This window comes from Pleurodeles waltl, chromosome 1_1, assembly GCF_031143425.1.
Source record: "Pleurodeles waltl isolate 20211129_DDA chromosome 1_1, aPleWal1.hap1.20221129, whole genome shotgun sequence".
In the NCBI taxonomy this organism is placed as follows: Eukaryota; Metazoa; Chordata; class Amphibia; order Caudata; family Salamandridae; genus Pleurodeles; species Pleurodeles waltl.
In genome coordinates, this window is record NC_090436.1 from 800,429,594 (window position 1) to 800,447,486 (window position 17,893).

Here is a 17,893-nt window from a genome sequence, read left to right on the forward strand (position 1 = left end):
GCTGGTACTAATTTGATTCTCAACTCAAAAACAGCTTGAGTGAATAATGAATACCCAATAACAAAGCAACACAAACTGGTTTATCCAATAAACGAACGTAGTAATACAGAGCAGCAGCATGCTGGGCCAACACTTATCTGTCAAACATTGTGTTGTTTAGTGCTCAAACACTTTGAGGTGCAGGAAGGAGAATATTTTTAATCAGGAGGAAGAGGAGACGGAGGCAATTCGATAGTAGCTGGCAGCAAATTCTTGGACAAATTGATCAAGGGAGGATATGCTTGAACACACACAGTGCATGTGAACGTCAAACCACCAGCAAAAAACTCTGAACATCTACTAAGAGAAAACATCTTTCTTTGACATTAGGATACATGATGGCTTTCAGTAGAATCTGGGCCAGTTAGCTAAAAACATTTATTGAATGCCAAGTAAGGAGCAAAAACAAGGCAATAGTTTAGTTCTAGTATAGTAATGACATAATCCCAAGTAGAAAATCAGTGAAAGTGTAAGAGCTGCAAAGGATTGGGTATATGTAGGTATTCTACAATTGGGAGCAACCAGTACAGAAAGAAACAAGTCCATTTTACAGTTTTGTTTCCGCTACCATTTTTCCAGATGAAAAGGGAATGAGTGGACAGAAGCATGTGCAGAACTGCACACTTTAGTACCGAATCCAGAATGACTTTGAGTACCAACCCATCGATGAAACATTTCTGCTGACTTTGCAAGGACACTTAGTAACGGTAATGGCTTGTTGTACAAAAGACTTTGCCACCTTCGGAAGAGATCTTGTATCAACCTGTGCTGCAGACAATATAAGAAGATTAAAGCACATGACTATGTGCTAGGCTTCTATTTAGAAGGTGTTTTGGGCCAGTATAAAAGCATCCCTTTTGTTCTTCTCAAAAGGATTACAAATCATGCGTTGGGCATTGTGTATTTTCTATTTTTGGGCACCCTAGAGATAGTTGTAGATGTCTGCATCATTAGTGTCAAGTCAAAGCTCATGTAATTAAAACACACACTCCCCCCCCTTCACCTCCCCCTACCCACCCAGGTTTCGGTCATCTTTTACACACTCCACAATTACATTCAGAATTGGCAACCTTCAATGTCACTGATGTACGAGTGCACACAGTTTTATGGGACCGCTGGAGTGCTGTACAGTGAATTAAATTAACAGGTAAGGATTGTGCAAGGTTCCATTTCTTCACTTGCTTCCGTCTGTCCCGAATTTACACACTTCTGCAGTTTATTTAATATGGGATATAACTTATCGTCCTCTCACCTTATTACGTTACATGGTGAGGCAGCCACGACCATAAGCGGCTGACACACTATATAGTGTTCAAAACCAATGTGCAGAGCATCTGAGCAATCCCACGTTGGTTTACAGAGGTAAAAACTAGACCAGTCTCTAACTTCTGTGGTTGCTTGGTTGAGCAGTTAGGCCAATCTTGGAGAAGTGTTAAGCATTTGTTATACTCACAGTATCATTAACTGTGGAGACACTCAAAAGAATAACTCGAGACCACATTACAAAAATACTTCAGATTTTGATAACATTTTTAAGTCAAAGAACATCAAAATTGGGTAAGTACTTTTTAAGTTATGATTTTTCAAAGTTTAGCAAAAACGGTCTGTGTTTAATTACGTACCATAGGAATCAATGGGAGAAAACTTTAAAAATGCATATGAAATCAGGCAATGCTTCCACAAATGTTCAGGGGGTTCCCGGTTCGAGCAAGAACAGCTGCTGAAAATCCTGGAGCTGGTGCAGGACAAACGAGGGGGACCACTTGGAAATGCACTGCACAGGCAGACTTAAAGGTGAGTCCTGTGGGTTCAATTGGAGTGCAGGGGTTGGGGACCCCTAGAGCACAGCTGGTTCTCCAATGCAAGGGTCACAGAGAATGGGTGCAGAGCAGATAGGTCAACCAAGAGTGTGCGCAAAGGAGCCTTTGGAAACAGGGGGCAGGCCACTTGGAGGGTGGATTGCAGGTCAGCTGGGCCACTTTTGCAAGGGGGGGGGGGGAGATGGAGGGTGTGGTTCTTGGGTGTCCTGGAGTCCCTCAGCTGGTGCTTGCTTCAGGTCCTCGGAGAGTCTGGAGTGGACTTTTCTTCTGTACATTAATACATTAGTGCTCTTTTAATGTCTAACGTATGTAAGGCTCTTTCAGCTACTGAGTCTGGTTGTGGAAAAAAGACTGGGAGTTCCACTGTTTGGTTTAGGTGGAACAGTGATATAACTTTTGGTAAGAACTTGGGATTTGTACGGAGAACCACTTTATGTTTGTGTATTTGTATAAAGGGTTCTTGTATAGTAAATGCTTGTATTTCACTTACTCTTCTAAGAGATGTGATAGCTATTAGGAAGGCTACTTTCCAGGTTAAGTATTGCTTCTCACAAGAGTGTATGGGTTCAAATGGTGGACCCATGAGTCGTGTTAATACAATATTGAGGTTCCACGAGGGAACTGGTGGTGTTCTTGCGGGTATGATTCTTTTTAAACCCTCCATAAATACTTTGATGACTGGGATTCTAAAGAGTGATGTTGAATGTGTAATCTGCAGATAGGCAGATATTGCTGTGAGATGTATTTTAATGGAAGAAAAAGCTAGATTAGATTTTTTTTTTTTTAAGCGTAATAAGTAGCTTACTTTGTTTTTTGCGGAAGCATGTAGTGGTTGAATTTGATTATTATGGCAGTAATAGACAAATCTTTTCCATTTATTTGCGTGACAATGTCTTGTAGTTGGTTTTCTAGCTTGTTTAATGACCTCCATACATTCTTGTGTAAGGTCTAAATGTCCAAATTCTAAGACTTCAGGAGCCAGATTGCTAGATTGAGCGATGCTGGATTCGGGTGTCTGATCTGTTGTTTGTGTTGAGTTAACTGATCTGGTCTGTTTGGTAGTTTGATATGAGGTACTACTGACAGGTCTAGTAGTGTTGTATACCATGGTTGGCGAGCCCAGGTTGGTGGTATTAGTATTAGTTTGAGTTTGTTTTGACTCAATTTGTTTACTAGATACGGAAGGGGGAAAAGCGTAAGCAAATATCCCTGACCAACTCATCCATAACGCATTGACCTTGGAGTGAGGGTGTGGATACCTGGACGCAAAGTTTTGGCATTTTGCGTTTTCTTTTGTTGCGAATAGGTCTATTTGTGGTGTTCCCCAGCTTCGAAAGCAAGTTTGTAGTATCTGGGGATGAATTTCCCATTTGTGTGTTTGTTGGTGATCTCGACTGAGATTGTCGGCTAACTGGTTTTGAATTCCTGGGATGTACTGTGCTATCAGGCGAATGTGATTGTGAATCACCCAATGCCAAATCTTTTGTGCTAAGAGACACAGTTGTGATGAGTGTGTCCCTCCGTTTGTTTAGGTAATACATTGTTGTCTGTTTTGACAAGAATGTATTTGTGGGCTATTAGCGGTTGAAATGCTTTCAATGCTAGAAACACAGCTAACAGCTCTAAATGGTTTATATGCAATTGCCTTTGTTGTACGTCCCACTGTCCCTGTATGCAGTGCTGGTTGAGGTGTGCTCCCCACCCTATCATGGAAGCATCTGTTGTGATCACGTATTGAGGCACTGGGTCTTGGAATGGCCGCCCTTGGTTTAAATTTATAGGATTCCACCATTGAAGCAAGGAGTGTGTTTGGCGGTCTATCAACACTAGATCTTGAAGTTGACCCTGTGCTTGTGTCCATTGGGTTGCTAGGCACTGTTGTAAGGGCCGCACGTGTAGTCTTGCGTTTGGGACAATGGCTATGCATGAAGACATCATGCCTAGGAGTTTCATTACAAACCTCACTTGATAGTGTTGGTTTGGGTGCATGTTTAGTATTACATTTTGGAAGGCTCGTACCCTTTGTGGACTTGGAGTGGCAATCCCTTTTTGTGTGTTGATTGTTGCTCCTAGGTATTGTTGTATTTGACACGGATGTAGATGTGATTTTTGGTAGTTTATAGAGAACCCTAACTTGTGAAGGGTTTCTATGACGTAGTTTGTGTGTAGAAGACACTGTTGTTGAGTGCTGGTTTTTATTAACCAATCGTCCAAGTAAGGGAATACATGCATGTGCTGTCTTCTTATGTGAGCAGCTACTACTGCAAGACATTTTGTGAATACCCTTGGGGCTGTTGTGATGCCGAATGGTAGCACTTTGAATTGGTAATGCACACCTTGGATTACGAACCTCAAGTATTTCCTGTGGGAAGGATGTATGGGTATGTGGAAATAAGCATCTTTGAGATCTAATGTTGACATGTAGTCCTGTTTGACCAAGGGAATCACGTCTTGGAGTGTTACCATGTGAAAATGATCTGATTTGATGTAATGATTTAGTGTTCTGAGGTCTAATATGGGTCTCAGTGTTTTGTCCTTTTGGAATTAGGAAATACAGGGAGTAAACACCTGTTCCTTTTTGATGGTTGGGTACTAGTTCTATTGCTTCCTTTTGTAACAATGCTTGCACTTCTAGTTGTAACAGATCTAAGTGTTGTTTGGACATGCTGTGTGCTCTTGGAGGCACATCTGGTGGCAAATGTAGGAATTCTATGCAATAACCATGTTGGATAATGGCTAGGACCCACATGTCCGTAGTTATGTGTTCCCAGTTTTGGTAATAATCTGTGAGCCTCCCCCCCACTGGTGTTGTGTGTTGGGGGGTTTGTGACGTTGGAGTCACTGTTTAGTTTGTGGGGTTTTTGGGCTTTGGAAATTCCCTCTTGTTTTAGGGAACTGTCCACCCCTATATTGTCCCCGAAAACCTCCTCTCTGATATTGGCCCTGGTATGTGGGTCTGACTTGTGAGGTGGAAGGCTCTGTGGTCTGGGTCCGAAACCCCCCTCTAAAGTGCAGCTTCTTAAAAGTGCCTCTGCTCTGTGGGGAGTAGAGCGCACCCATGGCTTTGGCCGTGTCAGTGTCTTTCTTCAGTTTGCCTATCGCTGTATCCACCTCCGGCCCAAACAATTGTTGTCCGTTGAAAGGCATATTCAGCACAGCCTGCTGGATTTCTGGCTTAAATCCGGAGGTACGTAGCACGCGTGTCTCCAAATGGTTACCGCAGTGTTTACTGTCCTGGTCGCCGTGTCTGCTGAGTCCATAGCCAACCTTATTTGGTTGTTGGAGATAGTTTGGCCCTCCTCAACAACCTGTTGGGCACGTTTCTGGAACTCTTTGGGAAGGTGTTGAATGAAATGTTGCATTTCGTCCCAATGTGCCCTGTCGTATCTTGCCAGTAGAGCTTGCGAATTGGCAATTCGCCATTGATTGGCTGCCTGTGCTGCCCCCTTTTGCCTGCTGCATCGAATTTCTGACTTTCTTTGTCGGGTGGTGGTGCGTCTCCAGAAGTTTGTGAGTTTGCCCTTTTCCGGGCTGCTCCTACTACCACTGAATCAGGAGTTAACTGTTGTGTAATGTACACAGGGCCCTAGGGGGAGGTTTATATTTCTTCTCCACCCTAGGTGTGATGGCTCTGCTCTTGACTGGGTCTTGAAACACCTGTTTGCCGTGTTTTAACATGCCTGGTAACATTGGCAAACTTTGGTATTGCTGTGCGTAGATGACAGGGTATTGAACAAGAAGTCATCTTCTATGGGCTCTGCATGCAATGCTACGTTATGAAAAGTAGCTGCCCTGGAAACCACCTGCATGTAAGCAGTACTGTCCTCCGGTGGTGATGGCCTTGCCGGGTAGCAATCCGGACTATTATCTGAGACCGGTGCATCATACAAATCCCATGCATCCGGGTCATCTTAGCTCATCCCTGTGTGCGTTGGTGACTGTATCATTGGGGGTGTTGCTACTGGGGACAGATGTGGCAAGTGCGGTTGCGATGGCTGTGGAGAAAATTGTAGCGGTGTTTTTTCTTTAGCCACTTTTGCTTTTGGCTGCATTTCCGCCTCATGGAATGCGAACTTCCGCTTCATCTTTATTGGAGGAAGAGTTCTGATTTTCCCCGTGTCTTTTTGTATATGGAGCCTCCTCTGGGTATGGTCTGGCTCTCCCATGCCCAGTTCTTGTTCAAACCTGTGGCCTTGTAATTGTGAGGAAAGGCCCTGTTCGTCTGTATAGGAGCTGTGTTTCGGCTACGAGGCTGTATGTTTCGGCACCGAAACCTTTTTGGCAGTCTTTTTCAGCTCAGAGGAAACCTTTTTGGCTTTAGGGGTGCCAATCTCTCGGTGTCGAGTCTGGTCGGAGCCGGTATCTCGGTGCCGAGTCTGTTTGGAGCCGGTATCTCGACCGGAGTCAGATGTCTTCGGCTGCTGGGAGGCCTTTTTCGGTGCCGATGTTTGGTCACCGTGTTTTCGGGTAAAGCCATGGCCTGTTGGTGGTGGCGTCCCCTGGGCCTTCATGATTTTCGAGTGAGTTGTTGCAGGGGCTGGTTCACTCACGGTTTGTTGCCTCGTCGGCTGCTCACTCTCGGGCTCATCCGAGTCTGGAATGGAGAAGGTCTCCTCTTCTTGGACATCGGGGTGTCCGGCCGGTGTCGACGCCATTTGAAGTCTTCGAGCTCTACGATCCTGCAGTGTCTTCTTGAATCGAAATGCCCGACAGGCCTCGCACGTATCCTCTATGTGTTCAGGGGACAAACACAGATTACAGACCAAGTGTTGGTCTGTATAAGGATATTTAGGGTGGCAGTTGAGGCAGAAGCTAAAGGGGGTCCGTTCCATGAGCCTTGAAGATGGACGCGGTCGGGCCGACCAGGCCCCGCCGAGGAGTTGAAGCCCCGAAGGGCTGCCGGAGCTCTTGTTTCTTTGGTGTCGATGTGCTAGCACTAACCCGGTACCGAGAACAAACAATACCGTTGAATTTTACGATTGATAACTATCTTTTCCGAACCGAAACACGGAGCGAAGAGGAACACGTCCAAACTCGATGGCGGAAAGAAAACAAGGCGAAGGCTTTTTGCATACTGCGAATAGCACCAAGGTAAGGTTGCACCTGTGCTGGCTGAAGATGGGATTTCTGGTAATTGAGAGTGAACCCTAATGTATGTTGGGTTTCTATTGTGTATTGAGTGTGTTGTTGACATTGTATAAAATTGCTTGATTTTATTAGCCAATCGTCTAGCTAAGGAAAGACATGTAGGTGTTGTCTTCTTAGGTAAGCTGCTACTACTGCTAGAAATTTTGTGAATACTCCAGTAGCTGTTATGCCGAATGGTAGAACTTTGAATTGGTAAAATTTCCCTGTTAACAAAAACCTTAAGTAATTATATGGAAATACGCATCTTTGAGATCTAATTCAGTCATGCAATCTTGTTTTGTGGTAGTGGAATGACGTCCTGCAGAGTTACCATGTGAAAGTGTTCTGACAGGAAATACAGATTTAGTGGTCTGAGATCTAGAATGGGTCTGAGAGTGCAATTCTTTTTGGAAATGAAGTATAGTGAGTATACACCTGTTCTGTGTTGAGATTTTAGGACTAATGCTTTTGCCTCTTTTAGTAGTAGCAATTGTAGTTCTTCTTGTAATGGGATGTTGTGTTCTGGGGACAACCTGTGATAACAAGGAAGAATATTTGGAGTGGTAGAAATCAATTCTAGGCAATAATTATTGCGGATAATTGAAATTACCCATTGGTCTGTGGTGATATTTTGCCATTGGGAGTGGAATTGCTGCAGTCTGCCCCCCACAGGAGATGTGTGGGGTTGTGGCATGCTTAAGGAGTCACTATTTTGATGGGGTAGTGACATTTGTTTAGGCCTGGCATTTGCCTCTGGCCTTAAAGTGTTGGCCTCTAAAAAAGCCTCTAAATCCCCCTCTCTAGTACTGCTGTTGGTGACCTTGTTTAGGCTGGTAGGTAGAAGCCTCTGTAGATTGTGGCTTGAATCCTCCTATAAATTGCTGCTTATGAAAGGAGCCTCTGTAGGTGTTGTATATAGGGCTCCCATTGCTTTAGCAGTATCTGAGTCTTTCCTGAGTTTTTCTATTGTGGTGTTAACCTCAGGACCAAACAGGTGTTTCTTATCGAAAGGCATATTCAATACTGCCTGCTGTATTTCTGGTATGAATCCAGAAGAACGTAACCATGTGTGTCTACGTATGGTTACAGCAGTATTCACACTTCTAGCTGCTCTATCTGCAGCATCAAGGGCAGACCTTATCTGGTTATTACTTATTGCCTGACCTTCAACAATTTGTTGAGCCCTTTTCTAATTTTCTTCTGGCAGGTGGTGTAATAGCTCCTTCATCTCATCCCAGTGAGCTCTATCATACCTTGCTAACAAGGCTTGTGAATTTGCAAACTGGTTAGCTGCCCTCTTTCCAGCAGCATCAAATTGTCTGCTTTCTTTGTCAGGGGGAGGGGCATCCCCTGACAACTGACTATTGGCCCCTTTTCTGGCGGCACTCACAACCTCTGAGTCTGGAGGTGCTGGATGTGTAATGTAAGCAGGGTCTGTAGGTGCAAGCTTATATTTTTTTGTCCACGCGTGGTGTTAAAACCCTAGCTTTAACAGGCTTGTTTAATATCTTATCTGCATGCTTGATCATGCCAGGTAGCATTGGGAGGCACTGGTAACGTGAGTGCGTGGAGGATAAGGTATTAAAAAGGAAATCCTCTTCTAAAGGCTCACTGTGCACGAACTACTCTGTGGTACGCAGCTGCCCTAGAGATGACCTGCATGTATGCAATTGTATCCGCTGGTGGGGCAGGTTTTGAGGGATATAAGTCCGGGTCATTAGCTGGTATGGGATCCGAATCATACAGATCCCAAGGGTCAACCGTATCACCATGAGAATAAGTCTGAGTGAGTTGGAGAAGGCAATAGTGGTGGGCTAATGGGTGGTCGTGAAAAAGAAAGTTGTGGTGAATATGGGGGATGACGTATGCAAAGACGTATGGCTGCTTCTACCGTTTAAAAATCTTTGCTGGTTGTGGAGCAGTATTGAGATGTTCCTGGAAAGCCAGCTTTCTTTTAGTCTGTGGAGAACGTGCAGTAATGATCCTCCCAGTCTCTGTATGGATATGGATCCTTGATAGTCTTTCATCCATGATTTCCAAGATAGGTTGAATGTCTGTGTCCTCAAGGTTTATTCTGATGGTTTTGATGATTTTGAGAACTGTTCATCATATGGTTTGGAGCTCTGTTTAGAGGACTCGAAAGTCCTTGTTCTTCTGAGTAAGAAGACTTTTTCGGCTCCGAAGTTTGCAATTTTTTGCAGACCCGAAAAAACAGCCTGGTGTTTTGGCTCAGAGGCAGAAGTTGAGGCTTTGACTCCGAAGAGTGTGGATGCAGACTCGGTTCAGAAGTTGAGCATTATGTGGATTTGCTCGACTCCGGTATCGAAGTAGGTGTGGCCTTTTTCGGTGCCAAACCCGAAGGTCAGTCGCCGACTATTTTCTTGCGGGTGGAACCATGGCTTTCTGGCAGTGGTGCACTCAAGGCCTTCAATGATTTTTTTAGGAGTGGGCGTAAGGGCAGTCGTACTCCCGTGCTGACCGTCAGTGATGAGTTGGCTATCTTCCTCCGAGTCTTCTTTGGAGTCAGTGTCCTGAATGGAAACTGCCGTCTGCGCCTGTTCTTCCTCAAGGGTGTTGATATACTCAGTACTCTTCGACGCCATTTCCAGTCTCCTGGCTCTCCGGTCACGTAGTGTCTTCTTGGATCAGAACGATCAACAGGCTTCACAATCCTCTTCTCGGTGATCGGGAGAGAGACCCAGATTACATACCAGGTGTTGGACTGTGTATGGAAAGTTTGCGTGGCATCGGGACCGAATCGGAATGGAGTCCGATCCATCAGGCTTCGACGTGGTAGGCCCGAACAGGCCAGAGTTGGGCACTCGCACCAAGAAAGGCGAAATTTGGTTTTTGACGGTACTATCGGTTCGACTATAGATGAAAACGCGATCGAAACAATGCTGATGGTCAAAGAAATGTACCTTAAGTTTCCGAATTGAAAATATAGGAGCGAAAGGAAACCCGTCCGAACCAGACAGTGGAAAGAAAACAATCTAACAATGAAGTCGATACCCATGCGCAGTATGACAGAGGAGTCAATCGATCCTGTGACTCCGAAAAGACTTCTATGAAGATAAACAACTTGTAACACTACGAGCCCAACACTAGATGGCGGAAGCAATGCATAGCATGTGTTCCTGCAGCTACACATGCCATCGAATATATATACATATATATATATATATATATATATATATATATATATATATATATATATATATATATTGAAAATGTCACTTACCCAGTGTACATCTGTTCGTGGCATCAGTCGCAGTAGATTCGCATGTTCTGCAATAGCTCGCCATCTGGTGTAGCTCGCCATCTGGTGTTGGGCCGGAGTGTTACAAGTTGTTTTTCTTCGAAGAAGTCTTTCGAGTCACGGGACCGAGTGACTCCTCCTTTTGTCTCCATTGCGCATGGGCGTCGACTCCATCTTCGATTGTTTTTCCCCGCAGAGGGTGAGGTAGGAGTTGAATTGTAGTAATAGTGCCCATGCAATGGAGTGACTAAGTATGCACCTATTTAAGGTTGAGATGATACATATATAAATAATTGAAGGTAACTTCCAAACTGCTACAGGCTCCCGGGGAGGCGGGTGGGCACATGCGAATCTACTGCGACTGATGCCACGAACAGATGTACACTGGGTAAGTGACATTTTCAGTTCGATGGCATCTGTCGCTGTAGATACGCATGTTCTGCATAGACTAGTAAGCAGTTATTTCCCCAAAAGCGGTGGATCAGCCTGTAGGAGTGGAAGTAGTCTGAAATAATGTTCTTAATACAGCTTGACCTACTGTGGCTTGTTGTGCGGATAACACGTCTACACAGTAGTGCTTGGTGAATGTGTGAGGCGTAGACCATGTGGCTGCCTTACATATTTCTTGCATTGGGATGTTTCCTAGAAAGGCCATGGTAGCACCTTTCTTTCTGGTTGAGTGTGCCCTTGGTGTAATGGGCAGCTGTCGTTTAGGTTTAAGGTAGCAGATTTGGATGCATTTAACTATCCATCTGGCTATACCTTGTTTTGAAATTGGGTTTCCTGCATGAGGTTCTTGAAATGCAATAAAGAGTTGTTTAGTCTTTCTGATGTTTTTCGTTCTGTCAATGTAATACATCAATGCTCTTTTGACATCTAATGTATGTAGTGCCCTTTCAGCTACGGTATCTGGCTGTGGAAAGAACACTGGAAGTTCCACTGTTTGATTTAGATGGAACGGTGAAATAACCTTTGGCAAAAATTTAGGATTGGTCCTTAGGACGACTATTTTTGAGTAGTTGTATAAAAGGTTCCTGTATTGTAAACGCCTGAATCTCGCTTACTCTTCTTAGGGAAGTAATGGCGATGAGAAATGCCACCTTCCAGGTTAGGAACTGTATGTCGCAGGAGTGCATGGGTTCAAAAGGTGGACCCATAAGTCTAGTTAGGACAACATTTAGGTTCCATGAAGGAACAGGTAGTGTTCTTGGTGGTATAATTCTCCTAAGGCCCTCCATGAATGCTTTAATGACTGGTATCTTATATAGGGAAGTTGAATAGGTAGTCTGCAGGTATGCAGATATTGCTGCAAGGTGTATTTTAATGGAAGAGAAAGCTAGGTTAGATTTTTGTAAGTGAAGCAAGTAACCCACTACATGTTCTGGAGTTGTGTGTAATGGTTGTATTTGATTAATATGGCAGTAGCAAACAAACCTCTTCCATTTACTTGCATAACAGTGCCTGGTGGATGGCCTTCTGGCTTGTTTTATGACTTCCATACATTCTTGGGTAAGTTGTAAGTGCCCGAATTCTAGGATTTCAGGAGCCAGATTGCTAGATTCAGCGATGCTGGATCTGGGTGTCTGATCTTTTGGTTGTGCTGTGTCAACAGATCTGGCCTGTTGGGCAATTTGATGCAGGGTACCACTGATCGGTCTAGCAGCGTTGTGTACCAGGGTTGCCTTGCCCAAGTTGGTGCTATCAATATGAGTTTGAGTTTGCTTTGACTGAGTTTGTTTACCAGGTAAGGAAGGAGAGGGAGAGGAGGAAAAGCGTAAGCAAATATCCCTGACCAGTTCATCCATAGGGCATTGCCTTGGGATTGTTTGTGTGGGTATCTGGATGCGAAGTTTTGGCATTTTGCGTTCTCCCTTGTCGCAAACAAGTCTATCTGAGGTGTTCCCCAGAGTTTGAAATAAGTGTTCAGAATTTGGGGGTGAATTTCCCATTCGTGGACCTGTTGATGATCTCGAGAGAGATTGTCTGCGAGTTGATTTTGGATCCCTGGTATAAACTGTGCTATTAGGCGAATTTGGTTGTGAATTGCCCAATGCCAAATTTTTTGTGCTAGCAGGCTTAACTGCGTGGAGTGCGTCCCCCCCTGCTTGTTTAGATAATACATTGTTGTCATGTTGTCTGTTTTGACGAGAATGTATTTGTGAACTATTATTGGTTGGAAGGCTTTTAGTGCTTGAAAAACTGCTAGAAGTTCTAGGTGATTGATATGCAGTTTTGTTTGATGTACGTTCCATTGTCCTTGTATGCTGTGTTGATCGAGGTGTGCTCCCCACCCTGTCATGGAAGCATCTGTTGTTATTACGAATTGTGGCACTGGGTCTTGGAAAGGCCGCCCCTTGTTTAAATTTATGTTGTTCCACCACAGAAGCGAGAGGTAAGTTTGGCGGTCTATTAACACCAGATCTAGAAGGTGACCCTGTGCTTGAGACCACTGTGCTGCTAGGCATTGTTGTAAGGGCCTCATGTGCAGTCTTGCGTTTGGGACAATGGCTATGCATGAAGACATCATGCCTAGGAGTTGTAATACCATTTTTGCCTGTATCTTTTGTGTTGGATACATGCGTTGTATGATGGTGTTGAAATTTTGAATTCTTTGTGGACTTGGAGTGGCTACTCCCTTTGATGTGTCTATTATGGCTCCTAGGTATTGTTGTACCTTGCGCGGCAGAATGTTGGATTTTGTAAAGTTGACGGTGAACCCGAGTTTGAAGAGGGTTTGTATGATCTGATTTGTGTGATTTGAGCACTGTATGAACGAATGGGCCTTGATTAGCCAGTCGTCCAAATATGGGAACACATGTATTTGCTGCCTTCTTATGTGTGCAGCGACTACCGCTAGACATTTGGTAAAGACTCTTGGTGCGGTTGTTAATCCGAAAGGCAGTACCTTGAATTGGTAATGTATTCCTTTGAATACAAACCTTAGGTATTTCCTGTGCGATGGGTGTATTGGTATATGGAAATAAGCATCCTTGAGGTCTAAAGTTGCCATGTAGTCGTGTAGTTTTAGCAATGGCAATACTTCTTGTAGTGTGACCATGTGGAAGTGGTCTGATTTGATGAAAGTGTTCACTACTCTGAGGTCTAGGATTGGTCTCAGTGTTTTGTCCTTCTTTGGTATCAGAAAGTACAGTGAGTAAACTCCTGTGTTTATTTGTGTGTTTGGCACTAATTCGATTGCATTCTTTTGCAATAGTGCCTGCACTTCTATCTCCAGGAGATTGGAATGGTGTGTTGTTAAATTTTGTGCTTTTGGTGGTATGTTTGGAGGGAATTGTAGAAATTCTATGCAATAACCATGTTGGATAATTGCTAGAACCCAAGTGTCTGTAGTGATTTTCTCCCATGCTTTGTAATAATGACCTATTCGTCCCCCCACTGGTGTTGTGTGGAGGGGGTGAGTGACATGTGAGTCACTGTTTAGTAGTAGGGGTTTTGGGGCTTTGGAATCTTCCTCTATTTCTAGGGAATTGCCCTCCTCTATATTGTCCCCGAAAACCTCCTCTATACTGTCCCTGGTAACTGGACGGTGTGGCTTGTGAGGTGCTGGCTTGTGTGCTTTGACCCCGAAACCCCCCTCGAAAGGGCGTTTTACGGAATGTGCTGTAATTCCCTCTGCTCTGCGGGGAGTAGAGTGCGCCCATGGCTTTGGCAGTGTCCGTATCTTTTTTGAGTTTCTCAATCGCTGTGTCCACTTCTGGACCGAACAGTTCTTTTTCATTAAAAGGCATATTGAGAACTGCTTGTTGAATCTCTGGTTTAAATCCAGACGTTCGGAGCCATGCATGCCTTCTGATAGTTACAGATGTATTAATTGTCCGTGCAGCTGTATCTGCAGCGTCCATGGAGGAGCGGATCTGGTTGTTGGAGATGGTCTGTCCCTCCTCAACCACTTGGTTTGCCCTATTTTGTAAGTCCTTGGGCAGATGTTCAATGAGATGTTGCATCTCGTCCCAGTGGGCTCTGTCATAGCGCGCAAGTAGTGCCTGGGAGTTCGCGATGCGCCACTGGTTTGCAGCTTGTGCTGCGACTCTTTTACCAGCTGCATCGAACTTGCGGCTTTCTTTATCTGGGGGTGGTGCATCTCCAGATGTGTGAGAGTTGGCCCTTTTCCTAGCTGCTCCTACAACGACAGAGTCTGGTGGCAGTTGTGTAGTGATGAAAACCGGGTCCGTAGGAGGCGGCTTATACTTTTTTCCACCCTTGGTGTGATTGCCCTACTTTTGACCGGCTCCTTAAAGATGTCTTTTGCGTGCCGGAGCATACCAGGGAGCATAGGCAGGCTTTGGTATGAGCTGTGGGTGGAGGAGAGTGTGTTGAATAAGAAATCATCCTCCACCTGTTCCGAGTGGAGGCTTACGTGGTGAAATTGTGCTGCTCTAGCCACCACTTGAGAGTACGCGGTGCTGTCTTCTGGTGGAGATGGCTTCGTAGGGTATGCCTCCGGACTGTTATCTGACACTGGGGCGTCGTATAGGTCCCATGCGTCCTGATCTTGGTCACCCTGGCTCATGGTGGTGTGAGCTGGGGAGTGTGATGGAGTTTGTGCTGGTGAAACGTTAATCACGGGCGGAGGAGAGGGTGGTGTTGTAACTCTTTTCACCACTTTTGGTTGTGGTGTTTGTTCCGTCTGGAACTCCAACCTTCTCTTTCTCCTAATGGGGGGAAGGGTGCTTATTTTTCCTGTCCCCTGCTGAATGAAGATACGCTTTTGCGTATGGTCCACATCAGTTGCTTGTAGCTCTTCCTCAAACCTATGCTTCTGCATTTGGGAGGTTAGCGAGTGCTCTTCTGTATAAGAGTCTGAAGCTGGGTCTGTTGCAGTTTGTTTCGGCATCGAAACTTTGTCTGCGTGTTTTTTCGGCTCTGAGGTGACTTTTTTTTTTCTTTTCGGGGCCAAAACCTCTCGGCGTCGATCTGTTTCGGTGCCGCTGTCTCGGCGTCGAGCCGTGTCCACACCGGCATCTCGGTGTCGAGGCTTGTCTCCAGCACTTTCTCGGTCTCGAGAAGGCTGCGTGCCGGTGTCTCGACCGGAGTCGGACGATCTCGGCACTGTTTGGGCCTTTTTCGGTGCCGACGGTCGGTCACCGAATTTATGGGTCGAGCCATGGCCTGGTGGCAGTGGCGTCCCCTGGACCTTGTAAATGTTCCTCTGAGTGGATTTCGACGTCTTACTCACGGTTTGTGTATCGTCGAATCCTTCGGAGTCTGAGTCTTGGATCGAGAAGGTACCTTCCTCTTCCTGTTCCTCGAACTCCCGTTGGGCTGTCGGCGTGGACGCCATCTGAAGTCTTCTGGCTCGACGGTCTCGGAGAGTTTTTCGGGACCGGAACGCACGACAGGCCTCGCAGGTGTCTTCGCTGTGCTCAGGTGACAGGCACAGGTTGCAGACCAAGTGTTGGTCTGTGTAGGGGTATTTATCGTGGCATTTGGGGCAGAAACGGAACGGGGTCCGTTCCATCGGCGTTCTTCAGCACGCGGTCGGGCCGACCAGGCCCCGACGGAGGATCGAAAAAACTACCCCGAAGGGCGCCGGAGCTCTTCGATCTTCGATGCGGTGTGGAATCTAAGTACGCCGATCCCGAACGCAACAATACCGACGAAAATCTTCCGAAATTAGCTAATTTTCCGGTCCGAAACTCGGAGCGACAGGAACACGTCCGAACCCGATGGCGGAAAAAAAACAATCGAAGATGGAGTCGACGCCCATGCGCAATGGAGACAAAAGGAGGAGTCACTCGGTCCCGTGACTCGAAAGACTTCTTCGAAGAAAAACAACTTGTAACACTCCGGCCCAACACCAGATGGCGAGCTACACCAGATGGCGAGCTATTGCAGAACATGCGTATCTACAGCGACAGATGCCATCGAACATATATATATATATATATATATATACACATATATATATACTGCACCAGTGTAGTGCAGTGACCCTCTTTGTGTCATATACTTAGTCTGCAGAGGGGAGAAGAAATTTGGGCATTGCTACCAGTGTGCTTTTAACTATTTAGGAATTCAACCTCTAGCTGTAGACGAGATCGCTTTTCACAAATTCTTTCCTTTAACATTCTCCTCACCTTCCAATTATCCTCCTGTTTCTCTCCTCATACTTTTTTAGGCATTCTCCATCGCCCGCTGTCCTACCTCCACTTCCAGCCCCTCTGTTTTCCTCTGTGTCCTTTCTCTGCTTTCTAGCCCTCACGCCTTTGTTCTACTTAAACCTTCCCTCTCCTTCCGAAATACAAAAATATGAAAATCAAGAATCCTAAGAAAACATACCTTATAACTTCCTCACCCTGATTTGGAGCAACTTCGGTTTCCTGCTTCTAACGGTCTTTGTCCTTTAGCTCTTATCTGCCCTATCCCGGTTTTTCTTCTCCCGGTCTTTCTGCTTTTTACACGTCTTCTTTCCTCACTCCATCTCATTTGCCTTCTCCCACCCACACTCCCTCCACCAGTCTCATCTTTTGTTGCCCGAACACTCAATTCCTCCTTGTCCATCTCTCCCTTCCAAACTCCTTTCCACTGTGTCTTCTCTGTTTTCAAGATGTCCCATCCATTTTTCCTTTTTTCACATTTTGCACATAAATATTTCTATTTATAATTGAGAAACTACAAATGCAAGAATGTAAAACAAATCCGGACCATGTAAGCTACTCACATCCGACATGGGGGTTACTTTAGCTCTCCACTCTTATTTGCAGCCTTCCAACCATTAAGGGCCAGATGTACAAAGGCCTTTTGCTTTTCTTAAAGGGCCGAATCACAATTTCAGCCCATTAAGAAATGCAAAACAGCCTTTTACGATGTACAAAGGCCTTTAGGAAATTGCAAAATGTGATTTCTACCCTGCAGAAATCGCATTTTGCAATTCCCTAAATAGGAAATCGCAAGTAGGGTTTTTCTATTTGCGATTTCTTGGCACGTGTACAAAGCATTTCCTACATGCAAAATGAGCATTTAGGAAAAGCAATTACCATTGACTTCAAGTTAATGGTGACCATGTGCAATTAAAAAAACAAGCATTTGCAATAGAATAGGTCTCGCATTTATGATAGAGCTGTTACAGTTGCAAATGACAATGTCTCTCACCTATGTGTTTTGGTTTGGAGTGTAGTGGATGTATGCCAGTTGCCACAGCAACCCTCTCAGGCCTGTAGCTGCAGTGGAGAGAGGACACAACAAGGCCGCCACTTTGGGCATGTTTTTGCCTTATTACTACATACTGGCTGGGATACCCTAGAGATGCAACCCTTTCTAGTGTGTTTACCTAAACATTTATAGCACCAAACAAGCCACAAAGAGGCACCTTCGTGGCATTTACCCCGGAGAATGAGAGGATTAAAAGAGTTTGGAGCAAAGAAAAGGGGGCAGCCATATATTTCTGGGTGTTAAACTTTTAAAGGAATTATTCCTCTACATTGGCAATACCAGCTTAACTTTTAAATACACTGACTGTACATAAAGAGAATGACAAATGAGGCAGCCCAACTGCAAATGAATGACATCAATTTATTTTTTTAAAGAATGGCACCGGCTTAGCAGCGCTATGAAATGAAACTATTACCAAGCGCTATATAAAATAAAACAAGTTATTCCCAGGCTGCCCCACCACGCACCAGACAAA

At 45.0% G+C, this 17,893-nt stretch overlaps 1 protein-coding gene across 3 annotated transcripts in view; it reads right to left on the minus strand.

The window, feature by feature from the left end:
- The window catches only part of RCL1 (RNA terminal phosphate cyclase like 1), a 323,803-nt gene that overhangs the window by 45,996 nt on the left and 259,914 nt on the right, over positions 1–17,893 (minus strand). The gene's annotated exons all lie outside the window — the stretch shown is intronic.